We start from the raw sequence: 13,989 nt of genomic DNA on the forward strand, positions 1-13,989 counted from the left end.
ATTTCCAAATGTAACTACTAGATTGTGATAAAATACACTATTGGGTGAAGTTTGGTTGACTTCTGCGCAGCGGTTTGGGAGTTAACATCAAAATTACATTTCTCGGCCATATCGCATAGATCTCACTGTGAAAAGGCTTAAATGACTTTTTTTAATTAAGTTTGAAGATTGCGCTCAAACCAAATGTCCTAGAACTAAATTTCCAAATGTAACTACTAGATTATGATAAAATACACTATTGGGTGAAGTTTGGTTCACTTCTGCGCAGCGGTTTGGGAGTTAACATCAAAATTACATTTCTCGGCCATATCGCATAGATCTCACTGTGAAAAGGCTTAAATGGCTTTTTTGACCTAAGTTTGAGGATTGCGCTCAAATCAAATGTCCTAGAACCAAATTTCCACATATAACTACTAGATTGTGATACAATACACTATTGGGTGAAGTTTGGTTGACTTCTGCGCAGCGGTTTGGGAGTTAACATCAAAATTACATTTCTCGGCCATATCGCATAGATCTCACTGTGAAAAGGCTTAAATGGCTTTTTTGACCTAAGTTTGAGGATTGCGCTCAAATCAAATGTTCTAGAACCAAATTTCCACATATAACTACTAGATTGTGATACAATACACTATTGGGTGAAGTTTGGTTGACTTCTGCGCAGCGGTTTGGGAGTTAACATCAAAATTACATTTCTCGGCCATATCGCATAGATCTCACTGTGAAAAGGCTTAAATGGCTTTTTTGACCTAAGTTTGAGAATTGCGCTCAAATCAAATGTCCTAGAACTAAATTTCCAAATGTAACTACTAGATTGTGATAAAATACACTATTGGGTGAAGTTTGGTTGACTTCTGCGCAGCGGTTTGGGAGTTAACATCAAAATTACATTTCTCGGCCATATCGCATAGATCTCACTGTGAAAAGGCTTAAATGACTTTTTTTAATTAAGTTTGAAGACTGCGCTCAAACCAAATGTCCTAAAACTAAATTTCCAAATGTAACTACTAGATTGTGATAAAATACACTATTGGGTGAAGTTTGGTTGACTTCTGCGCAGCGGTTTGGGAGTTAACATCAAAATTACATTTCTCGGCCATATCGCATAGATCTCACTGTGAAAAGGCTTAAATGACTTTTTTTAATTAAGTTTGAAGATTGCGCTCAAACCAAATGTCCTAGAACTAAATTTCCAAATGTAACTACTAGATTATGATAAAATACACTATTGGGTGAAGTTTGGTTCACTTCTGCGCAGCGGTTTGGGAGTTAACATCAAAATTACATTTCTCGGCCATATCGCATAGATCTCACTGTGAAAAGGCTTAAATGGCTTTTTTGACCTAAGTTTGAGGATTGCGCTCAAATCAAATGTCCTAGAACCAAATTTCCACATATAACTACTAGATTGTGATACAATACACTATTGGGTGAAGTTTGGTTGACTTCTGCGCAGCGGTTTGGGAGTTAACATCAAAATTACATTTCTCGGCCATATCGCATAGATCTCACTGTGAAAAGGCTTAAATGGCTTTTTTGACCTAAGTTTGAGGATTGCGCTCAAATCAAATGTTCTAGAACCAAATTTCCACATATAACTACTAGATTGTGATACAATACACTATTGGGTGAAGTTTGGTTGACTTCTGCGCAGCGGTTTGGGAGTTAACATCAAAATTACATTTCTCGGCCATATCGCATAGATCTCACTGTGAAAAGGCTTAAATGGCTTTTTTGACCTAAGTTTGAGAATTGCGCTCAAATCAAATGTCCTAGAACTAAATTTCCAAATGTAACTACTAGATTGTGATAAAATACACTATTGGGTGAAGTTTGGTTGACTTCTGCGCAGCGGTTTGGGAGTTAACATCAAAATTACATTTCTCGGCCATATCGCATAGATCTCACTGTGAAAAGGCTTAAATGACTTTTTTTAATTAAGTTTGAAGATTGCGCTCAAACCAAATGTCCTAAAACTAAATTTCCAAATGTAACTACTAGATTATGATAAAATACACTATTGGGTGAAGTTTGGTTGACTTCTGCGCAGCGGTTTGGGAGTTAACATCAAAATTACATTTCTCGGCCATATCGCATAGATCTCACTGTGAAAAGGCTTAAATGGCTTTTTTGACCTAAGTTTGAGAATTGCGCTCAAATCAAATGTCCTAGAAGTAAATTTCCAAATGTAACTACTAGATTATAATAAAATACACTATTGGGTGAAGTTTGGTTGACTTCTGCGCAGCGGTTTGGGAGTGAACATCAAAATTACATTTCTCGGCCATATCGCATAGATCTCACTGTGAAAAGGCTTAAATGACTTTTTTTAATTAAGTTTGAAGATTGCGCTCAAACCAAATGTCCTAGAACTAAATTTCCAAATGTAACTACTAGATTATGATAAAATACACTATTGGGTGAAGTTTGGTTGACTTCTGCGCAGCGGTTTGGGAGTTAACATCAAAATTACATTTCTCAGCCATATCGCATAGATCTCACTGTGAAAAGGCTTAAATGGCTTTTTTGACCTAAGTTTGAGGATTGCGCTCAAATCAAATGTCCTAGAACCAAATTTCCACATGTAACTACTAGATTGTGATACAATACACTATTGGGTGAAGTTTGGTTTACTTCTGCGCAGCGGTTTGGGAGTTAACATCAAAATTACATTTCTCGGCCATATCGCATAGATCTCACTGTGAAAAGGCTTAAATGACTTTTTTTAATTAAGTTTGAAGACTGCGCTCAAACCAAATGTCCTAAAACTAAATTTCCAAATGTAACTACTAGATTGTGATAAAATACACTATTGGGTGAAGTTTGGTTGACTTCTGCGCAGCGTTTTGGGAGTTAACATCAAAATTACATTTCTCGGCCATATCGCATAGATCTCACTGTGAAAAGGCTTAAATGACTTTTTTTAATTAAGTTTGAAGATTGCGCTCAAACCAAATGTCCTAGAACTAAATTTCCAAATGTAACTACTAGATTATGATAAAATACACTATTGGGTGAAGTTTGGTTCACTTCTGCGCAGCGGTTTGGGAGTTAACATCAAAATTACATTTCTCGGCCATATCGCATAGATCTCACTGTGAAAAGGCTTAAATGGCTTTTTTGACCTAAGTTTGAGGATTGCGCTCAAATCAAATGTCCTAGAACCAAATTTCCACATATAACTACTAGATTGTGATACAATACACTATTGGGTGAAGTTTGGTTGACTTCTGCGCAGCGGTTTGGGAGTTAACATCAAAATTACATTTCTCGGCCATATCGCATAGATCTCACTGTGAAAAGGCTTAAATGACTTTTTTTAATTAAGTTTGAAGATTGCGCTCAAACCAAATGTCCTAGAACTAAATTTCCAAATGTAACTACTAGATTATGATAAAATACACTATTGGGTGAAGTTTGGTTCACTTCTGCGCAGCGGTTTGGGAGTTAACATCAAAATTACATTTCTCGGCCATATCGCATAGATCTCACTGTGAAAAGGCTTAAATGGCTTTTTTGACCTAAGTTTGAGGATTGCGCTCAAACCAAATGTCCTAAAACTAAATTTCCAAATGTAACTACTAGATTGTGATAAAATACACTATTGGGTGAAGTTTGGTTGACTTCTGCGCAGCGGTTTGGGAGTTAACATCAAAATTACATTTCTCGGCCATATCGCATAGATCTCACTGTGAAAAGGCTTAAATGGCTTTTTTGACCTAAGTTTGAGGATTGCACTCAAATCAAATGTCCTAGAACCAAATTTCCAAATGTAACTACTAGATTGTGATAAAATACACTATTGTGTGAAGTTTGGTTGACTTCTGCGCAGCGGTTTGGGAGTTAACATCAAAATTACATTTCTCGGCCATATCGCATAGATCTCACTGTGAAAAGGCTTAAATGACTTTTTTAAATTAAGTTTGAAGATTGCGCTCAAACCAAATGTCCTAGAACTAAATTTCCAAATGTAACTACTAGATTATGATAAATTACACTATTGGGTGAAGTTTGGTTGACTTCTGCGCAGCGGTTTGGGAGTTAACATCAAAATTACATTTCTCGGCCATATCGCATAGATCTCACTGTGAAAAGGCTTAAATGGCTTTTTTGACCTAAGTTTGAGGATTGCGCTCAAATCAAATGTCCTAGAACTAAATTTCCAAATGTAACTACTAGATTGTGATAAAATACACTATTGGGTGAAGTTTGGTTGACTTCTGCGCAGCGGTTTGGGAGTTATCAAAATTACATTTCTCGGCCATATCGCATAGATCTCACTGTGAAAAGGCTTAAATGACTTTTTTTAATTAAGTTTGAAGATTGCGCTCAAACCAAATGTCCTAGAACTAAATTTACAAATGTAACTACTAGATTATGATAAAATACACTATTGGGTGAAGTTTGGTTGACTTCTGCGCAGCGGTTTGGGAGTTAACATCAAAATTACATTTCTCGGCCATATCGCATAGATCTCACTGTGAAAAGGCTTAAATGGCTTTTTTGACCTAAGTTTGAGAATTGCGCTCAAATCAAATGTCCTAGAACTAAATTTCCAAATGTAACTACTAGATTGTGATAAAATACACTATTGGGTGAAGTTTGGTTGACTTCTGCGCAGCGGTTTGGGAGTTAACATCAAAATTACATTTCTCGGCCATATCGCATAGATCTCACTGTGAAAAGGCTTAAATGACTTTTTTTAATTAAGTTTGAAGATTGCGCTCAAACCAAATGTCCTAGAAGTAAATTTCTAAATGTAACTACTAGATTATAATAAAATACACTATTGGGTGAAGTTTGGTTGACTTCTGCGCAGCGGTTTAGGAGTGAACATCAAAATTACATTTCTCGGCCATATCGCATAGATCTCACTGTGAAAAGGCTTAAATGACTTTTTTTAATTAAGTTTGAAGATTGCGCTCAAACCAAATGTCCTAGAACTAAATTTCCAAATGTAACTACTAGATTATGATAAAATACACTATTGGGTGAAGTTTGGTTGACTTCTGCGCAGCGGTTTGGGAGTTAACATCAAAATTACATTTCTCAGCCATATCGCATAGATCTCACTGTGAAAAGGCTTAAATGGCTTTTTTGACCTACGTTTGAGGATTGCGCTCAAATCAAATGTCCTAGAACCAAATTTCCACATGTAACTACTAGATTGTGATACAATACACTATTGGGTGAAGTTTGGTTTACTTCTGCGCAGCGGTTTGGGAGTTAACATCAAAATTACATTTCTCGGCCATATCGCATAGATCTCACTGTGAAAAGGCTTAAATGACTTTTTTTAATTAAGTTTGAAGACTGCGCTCAAACCAAATGTCCTAAAACTAAATTTCCAAATGTAACTACTAGATTGTGATAAAATACACTATTGGGTGAAGTTTGGTTGACTTCTGCGCAGCGGTTTGGGAGTTAACATCAAAATTACATTTCTCGGCCATATCGCATAGATCTCACTGTGAAAAGGCTTAAATGACTTTTTTTAATTAAGTTTGAAGATTGCGCTCAAACCAAATGTCCTAGAACTAAATTTCCAAATGTAACTACTAGATTATGATAAAATACACTATTGGGTGAAGTTTGGTTCACTTCTGCGCAGCGGTTTGGGAGTTAACATCAAAATTACATTTCTCGGCCATATCGCATAGATCTCACTGTGAAAAGGCTTAAATGGCTTTTTTGACCTAAGTTTGAGGATTGCGCTCAAATCAAATGTTCTAGAACCAAATTTCCACATATAACTACTAGATTGTGATACAATACACTATTGGGTGAAGTTTGGTTGACTTCTGCGCAGCGGTTTGGGAGTTAACATCAAAATTACATTTCTCGGCCATATCGCATAGATCTCACTGTGAAAAGGCTTAAATGGCTTTTTTGACCTAAGTTTGAGAATTGCGCTCAAATCAAATGTCCTAGAACTAAATTTCCAAATGTAACTACTAGATTGTGATAAAATACACTATTGGGTGAAGTTTGGTTGACTTCTGCGCAGCGGTTTGGGAGTTAACATCAAAATTACATTTCTCGGCCATATCGCATAGATCTCACTGTGAAAAGGCTTAAATGACTTTTTTTAATTAAGTTTGAAGATTGCGCTCAAACCAAATGTCCTAAAACTAAATTTCCAAATGTAACTACTAGATTATGATAAAATACACTATTGGGTGAAGTTTGGTTGACTTCTGCGCAGCGGTTTGGGAGTTAACATCAAAATTACATTTCTCGGCCATATCGCATAGATCTCACTGTGAAAAGGCTTAAATGGCTTTTTTGACCTAAGTTTGAGAATTGCGCTCAAATCAAATGTCCTAGAAGTAAATTTCCAAATGTAACTACTAGATTATAATAAAATACACTATTGGGTGAAGTTTGGTTGACTTCTGCGCAGCGGTTTGGGAGTGAACATCAAAATTACATTTCTCGGCCATATCGCATAGATCTCACTGTGAAAAGGCTTAAATGACTTTTTTTAATTAAGTTTGAAGATTGCGCTCAAACCAAATGTCCTAGAACTAAATTTCCAAATGTAACTACTAGATTATGATAAAATACACTATTGGGTGAAGTTTGGTTGACTTCTGCGCAGCGGTTTGGGAGTTAACATCAAAATTACATTTCTCAGCCATATCGCATAGATCTCACTGTGAAAAGGCTTAAATGGCTTTTTTGACCTAAGTTTGAGGATTGCGCTCAAATCAAATGTCCTAGAACCAAATTTCCACATGTAACTACTAGATTGTGATACAATACACTATTGGGTGAAGTTTGGTTTACTTCTGCGCAGCGGTTTGGGAGTTAACATCAAAATTACATTTCTCGGCCATATCGCATAGATCTCACTGTGAAAAGGCTTAAATGACTTTTTTTAATTAAGTTTGAAGACTGCGCTCAAACCAAATGTCCTAAAACTAAATTTCCAAATGTAACTACTAGATTGTGATAAAATACACTATTGGGTGAAGTTTGGTTGACTTCTGCGCAGCGGTTTGGGAGTTAACATCAAAATTACATTTCTCGGCCATATCGCATAGATCTCACTGTGAAAAGGCTTAAATGACTTTTTTTAATTAAGTTTGAAGATTGCGCTCAAACCAAATGTCCTAGAACTAAATTTCCAAATGTAACTACTAGATTATGATAAAATACACTATTGGGTGAAGTTTGGTTCACTTCTGCGCAGCGGTTTGGGAGTTAACATCAAAATTACATTTCTCGGCCATATCGCATAGATCTCACTGTGAAAAGGCTTAAATGGCTTTTTTGACCTAAGTTTGAGAATTGCGCTCAAATCAAATGTCCTAGAACTAAATTTCCAAATGTAACTACTAGATTGTGATAAAATACACTATTGGGTGAAGTTTGGTTGACTTCTGCGCAGCGGTTTGGGAGTGAACATCAAAATTACATTTCTCGGCCATATCGCATAGATCTCACTGTGAAAAGGCTTAAATGACTTTTTTTAATTAAGTTTGAAGATTGCGCTCAAACCAAATGTCCTAGAACTAAATTTCCAAATGTAACTACTAGATTATGATAAAATACACTATTGGGTGAAGTTTGGTTGACTTCTGCGCAGCGGTTTGGGAGTTAACATCAAAATTACATTTCTCGGCCATATCGCATAGATCTCACTGTGAAAAGGCTTAAATGGCTTTTTTGACCTAAGTTTGAGGATTGCGCTCAAACCAAATGTCCTAAAACTAAATTTCCAAATGTAACTACTAGATTGTGATAAAATACACTATTGGGTGAAGTTTGGTTGACTTCTGCGCAGCGGTTTGGGAGTTAACATCAAAATTACATTTCTCGGCCATATCGCATAGATCTCACTGTGAAAAGGCTTAAATGGCTTTTTTGACCTAAGTTTGAGGATTGCACTCAAATCAAATGTCCTAGAACCAAATTTCCAAATGTAACTACTAGATTGTGATAAAATACACTATTGTGTGAAGTTTGGTTGACTTCTGCGCAGCGGTTTGGGAGTTAACATCAAAATTACATTTCTCGGCCATATCGCATAGATCTCACTGTGAAAAGGCTTAAATGACTTTTTTAAATTAAGTTTGAAGATTGCGCTCAAACCAAATGTCCTAGAACTAAATTTCCAAATGTAACTACTAGATTATGATAAATTACACTATTGGGTGAAGTTTGGTTGACTTCTGCGCAGCGGTTTGGGAGTTAACATCAAAATTACATTTCTCGGCCATATCGCATAGATCTCACTGTGAAAAGGCTTAAATGGCTTTTTTGACCTAAGTTTGAGGATTGCACTCAAATCAAATGTCCTAGAACCAAATTTCCAAATGTAACTACTAGATTGTGATAAAATACACTATTGTGTGAAGTTTGGTTGACTTCTGCGCAGCGGTTTGGGAGTTAACATCAAAATTACATTTCTCGGCCATATCGCATAGATCTCACTGTGAAAAGGCTTAAATGACTTTTTTAAATTAAGTTTGAAGATTGCGCTCAAACCAAATGTCCTAGAACTAAATTTCCAAATGTAACTACTAGATTATGATAAATTACACTATTGGGTGAAGTTTGGTTGACTTCTGCGCAGCGGTTTGGGAGTTAACATCAAAATTACATTTCTCGGCCATATCGCATAGATCTCACTGTGAAAAGGCTTAAATGGCTTTTTTGACCTAAGTTTGAGGATTGCGCTCAAATCAAATGTCCTAGAACTAAATTTCCAAATGTAACTACTAGATTGTGATAAAATGCACTATTGGGTGAAGTTTGGTTGACTTCTGCGCAGCGGTTTGGGAGTTATCAAAATTACATTTCTCGGCCATATCGCATAGATCTCACTGTGAAAAGGCTTAAATGACTTTTTTTAATTAAGTTTGAAGATTGCGCTCAAACCAAATGTCCTAGAACTAAATTTACAAATGTAACTACTAGATTATGATAAAATACACTATTGGGTGAAGTTTGGTTGACTTCTGCGCAGCGGTTTGGGAGTTAACATCAAAATTACATTTCTCGGCCATATCGCATAGATCTCACTGTGAAAAGGCTTAAATGGCTTTTTTGACCTAAGTTTGAGAATTGCGCTCAAATCAAATGTCCTAGAACTAAATTTCCAAATGTAACTACTAGAGTGTGATAAAATACACTATTGGGTGAAGTTTGGTTGACTTCTGCGCAGCGGTTTGGGAGTTAACATCAAAATTACATTTCTCGGCCATATCGCATAGATCTCACTGTGAAAAGGCTTAAATGACTTTTTTTAATTAAGTTTGAAGATTGCGCTCAAACCAAATGTCCTAGAAGTAAATTTCTAAATGTAACTACTAGATTATAATAAAATACACTATTGGGTGAAGTTTGGTTGACTTCTGCGCAGCGGTTTAGGAGTGAACATCAAAATTACATTTCTCGGCCATATCGCATAGATCTCACTGTGAAAAGGCTTAAATGACTTTTTTTAATTAAGTTTGAAGATTGCGCTCAAACCAAATGTCCTAGAACTAAATTTCCAAATGTAACTACTAGATTATGATAAAATACACTATTGGGTGAAGTTTGGTTGACTTCTGCGCAGCGGTTTGGGAGTTAACATCAAAATTACATTTCTCAGCCATATCGCATAGATCTCACTGTGAAAAGGCTTAAATGGCTTTTTTGACCTACGTTTGAGGATTGCGCTCAAATCAAATGTCCTAGAACCAAATTTCCACATGTAACTACTAGATTGTGATACAATACACTATTGGGTGAAGTTTGGTTTACTTCTGCGCAGCGGTTTGGGAGTTAACATCAAAATTACATTTCTCGGCCATATCGCATAGATCTCACTGTGAAAAGGCTTAAATGACTTTTTTTAATTAAGTTTGAAGACTGCGCTCAAACCAAATGTCCTAAAACTAAATTTCCAAATGTAACTACTAGATTGTGATAAAATACACTATTGGGTGAAGTTTGGTTGACTTCTGCGCAGCGGTTTGGGAGTTAACATCAAAATTACATTTCTCGGCCATATCGCATAGATCTCACTGTGAAAAGGCTTAAATGACTTTTTTTAATTAAGTTTGAAGATTGCGCTCAAACCAAATGTCCTAGAACTAAATTTCCAAATGTAACTACTAGATTATGATAAAATACACTATTGGGTGAAGTTTGGTTCACTTCTGCGCAGCGGTTTGGGAGTTAACATCAAAATTACATTTCTCGGCCATATCGCATAGATCTCACTGTGAAAAGGCTTAAATGGCTTTTTTGACCTAAGTTTGAGGATTGCGCTCAAATCAAATGTTCTAGAACCAAATTTCCACATATAACTACTAGATTGTGATACAATACACTATTGGGTGAAGTTTGGTTGACTTCTGCGCAGCGGTTTGGGAGTTAACATCAAAATTACATTTCTCGGCCATATCGCATAGATCTCACTGTGAAAAGGCTTAAATGGCTTTTTTGACCTAAGTTTGAGAATTGCGCTCAAATCAAATGTCCTAGAACTAAATTTCCAAATGTAACTACTAGATTGTGATAAAATACACTATTGGGTGAAGTTTGGTTGACTTCTGCGCAGCGGTTTGGGAGTTAACATCAAAATTACATTTCTCGGCCATATCGCATAGATCTCACTGTGAAAAGGCTTAAATGACTTTTTTTAATTAAGTTTGAAGATTGCGCTCAAACCAAATGTCCTAAAACTAAATTTCCAAATGTAACTACTAGATTATGATAAAATACACTATTGGGTGAAGTTTGGTTGACTTCTGCGCAGCGGTTTGGGAGTTAACATCAAAATTACATTTCTCGGCCATATCGCATAGATCTCACTGTGAAAAGGCTTAAATGGCTTTTTTGACCTAAGTTTGAGAATTGCGCTCAAATCAAATGTCCTAGAAGTAAATTTCCAAATGTAACTACTAGATTATAATAAAATACACTATTGGGTGAAGTTTGGTTGACTTCTGCGCAGCGGTTTGGGAGTGAACATCAAAATTACATTTCTCGGCCATATCGCATAGATCTCACTGTGAAAAGGCTTAAATGACTTTTTTTAATTAAGTTTGAAGATTGCGCTCAAACCAAATGTCCTAGAACTAAATTTCCAAATGTAACTACTAGATTATGATAAAATACACTATTGGGTGAAGTTTGGTTGACTTCTGCGCAGCGGTTTGGGAGTTAACATCAAAATTACATTTCTCAGCCATATCGCATAGATCTCACTGTGAAAAGGCTTAAATGGCTTTTTTGACCTAAGTTTGAGGATTGCGCTCAAATCAAATGTCCTAGAACCAAATTTCCACATGTAACTACTAGATTGTGATACAATACACTATTGGGTGAAGTTTGGTTTACTTCTGCGCAGCGGTTTGGGAGTTAACATCAAAATTACATTTCTCGGCCATATCGCATAGATCTCACTGTGAAAAGGCTTAAATGACTTTTTTTAATTAAGTTTGAAGACTGCGCTCAAACCAAATGTCCTAAAACTAAATTTCCAAATGTAACTACTAGATTGTGATAAAATACACTATTGGGTGAAGTTTGGTTGACTTCTGCGCAGCGGTTTGGGAGTTAACATCAAAATTACATTTCTCGGCCATATCGCATAGATCTCACTGTGAAAAGGCTTAAATGACTTTTTTTAATTAAGTTTGAAGATTGCGCTCAAACCAAATGTCCTAGAACTAAATTTCCAAATGTAACTACTAGATTATGATAAAATACACTATTGGGTGAAGTTTGGTTCACTTCTGCGCAGTGGTTTGGGAGTTAACATCAAAATTACATTTCTCGGCCATATCGCATAGATCTCACTGTGAAAAGGCTTAAATGGCTTTTTTGACCTAAGTTTGAGAATTGCGCTCAAATCAAATGTCCTAGAACTAAATTTCCTAATGTAACTACTAGATTGTGATAAAATACACTATTGGGTGAAGTTTGGTTGACTTCTGCGCAGCGGTTTGGGAGTGAACATCAAAATTACATTTCTCGGCCATATCGCATAGATCTCACTGTGAAAAGGCTTAAATGACTTTTTTTAATTAAGTTTGAAGATTGCGCTCAAACCAAATGTCCTAGAACTAAATTTCCAAATGTAACTACTAGATTATGATAAAATACACTATTGGGTGAAGTTTGGTTGACTTCTGCGCAGCGGTTTGGGAGTTAACATCAAAATTACATTTCTCAGCCATATCGCATAGATCTCACTGTGAAAAGGCTTAAATGGCTTTTTTGACCTAAGTTTGAGGATTGCGCTCAAATCAAATGTCCTAGAACCAAATTTCCACATGTAACTACTAGATTGTGATACAATACACTATTGGGTGAAGTTTGGTTTACTTCTGCGCAGCGGTTTGGGAGTTAACATCAAAATTACATTTCTCGGCCATATCGCATAGATCTCACTGTGAAAAGGCTTAAATGACTTTTTTTAATTAAGTTTGAAGACTGCGCTCAAACCAAATGTCCTAAAACTAAATTTCCAAATGTAACTACTAGATTGTGATAAAATACACTATTGGGTGAAGTTTGGTTGACTTCTGCGCAGCGGTTTGGGAGTTAACATCAAAATTACATTTCTCGGCCATATCGCATAGATCTCACTGTGAAAAGGCTTAAATGACTTTTTTTAATTAAGTTTGAAGATTGCGCTCAAACCAAATGTCCTAGAACTAAATTTCCAAATGTAACTACTAGATTATGATAAAATACACTATTGGGTGAAGTTTGGTTCACTTCTGCGCAGCGGTTTGGGAGTTAACATCAAAATTACATTTCTCAGCCATATCGCATAGATCTCACTGTGAAAAGGCTTAAATGGCTTTTTTGACCTAAGTTTGAGGATTGCGCTCAAATCAAATGTCCTAGAACCAAATTTCCACATGTAACTACTAGATTGTGATACAATACACTATTGGGTGAAGTTTGGTTGACTTCTGCGCAGCGGTTTGGGAGTTAACATCAAAATTACATTTCTCGGCCATATCGCAGAGATCTCACTGTGAAAAGGCTTAAATGGCTTTTTTGACCTAAGTTTGAGGATTGCGCTCAAATCAAATGTCCTAGAACCAAATTTCCACATGTAATTACTAGATTGTGATACAATACACTAATGGGTGAAGTTTGGTTGACTTCTGCGCAGCGGTTTGGGAGTTAACATCAAAATTACATTTCTCGGCCATATCGCATAGATCTCACTGTGAAAAGGCTTAAATGACTTTTTTAATTAAGTTTAATGATTGCGCTCAAACCAAATGTCCTAGAACGAAATTTTCAAATGTAACTACTAGAATGTGATACAATACACTATTGGGTGAAGTTTAGTTGACTTCTGCGCAGCGGTTTGGGAGTTAACATCAAAATTACATTTCTCGGCCATATCGCATAGATCTCACTGTGAAAAGGCTTAAATGGCTTTTTTGACCTAAGTTTAATGATTGCGCTCAAACCAAATGTCCTAGAACGAAATTTTTAAATGTAACTACTAGAATGTGATACAATACACTATTGGGTGAAGTTTGATTGACTTCTGCGCAGCGGTTTGGGAGTTAACATCAAAATTACATTTCTCGGCCATATCGCATAGATCTCACTGTGAAAAGGCTTAAATGGCTTTTTTGACCTAAGTTTGAGGATTGCGCTCAAATTAAATGTCCTAGAACCAAATTTCTACATGTAACTACTAGATTGTGATACAATACACTAATGGGTGAAGTTTGGTTGACTTCTGCGCAGCGGTTTGGGAGTTAACATCAAAATTACATTTCTCGGCCATATCGCATAGATCTCACTGTGAAAAGGCTTAAATGACTTTTTTAATTAAGTTTGATGATTGCGTTCAAACAAAATGTCATAGAACAAAATTTTCAAATGTAACTACTAGATTGTGATACAATACACTATTGGGTGAAGTTTGGTTGACTTCTGCGCAGCGGTTTGGGAGTTAACATCAAAATTACATTTCTCGGCCATATCGCAGAGATCTCACTGTGAAAAGGC

The sequence above is a fragment of the Corythoichthys intestinalis genome, chromosome 6, assembly GCF_030265065.1.
Source record: "Corythoichthys intestinalis isolate RoL2023-P3 chromosome 6, ASM3026506v1, whole genome shotgun sequence".
Taxonomy (NCBI): domain Eukaryota; kingdom Metazoa; phylum Chordata; class Actinopteri; order Syngnathiformes; family Syngnathidae; genus Corythoichthys; species Corythoichthys intestinalis.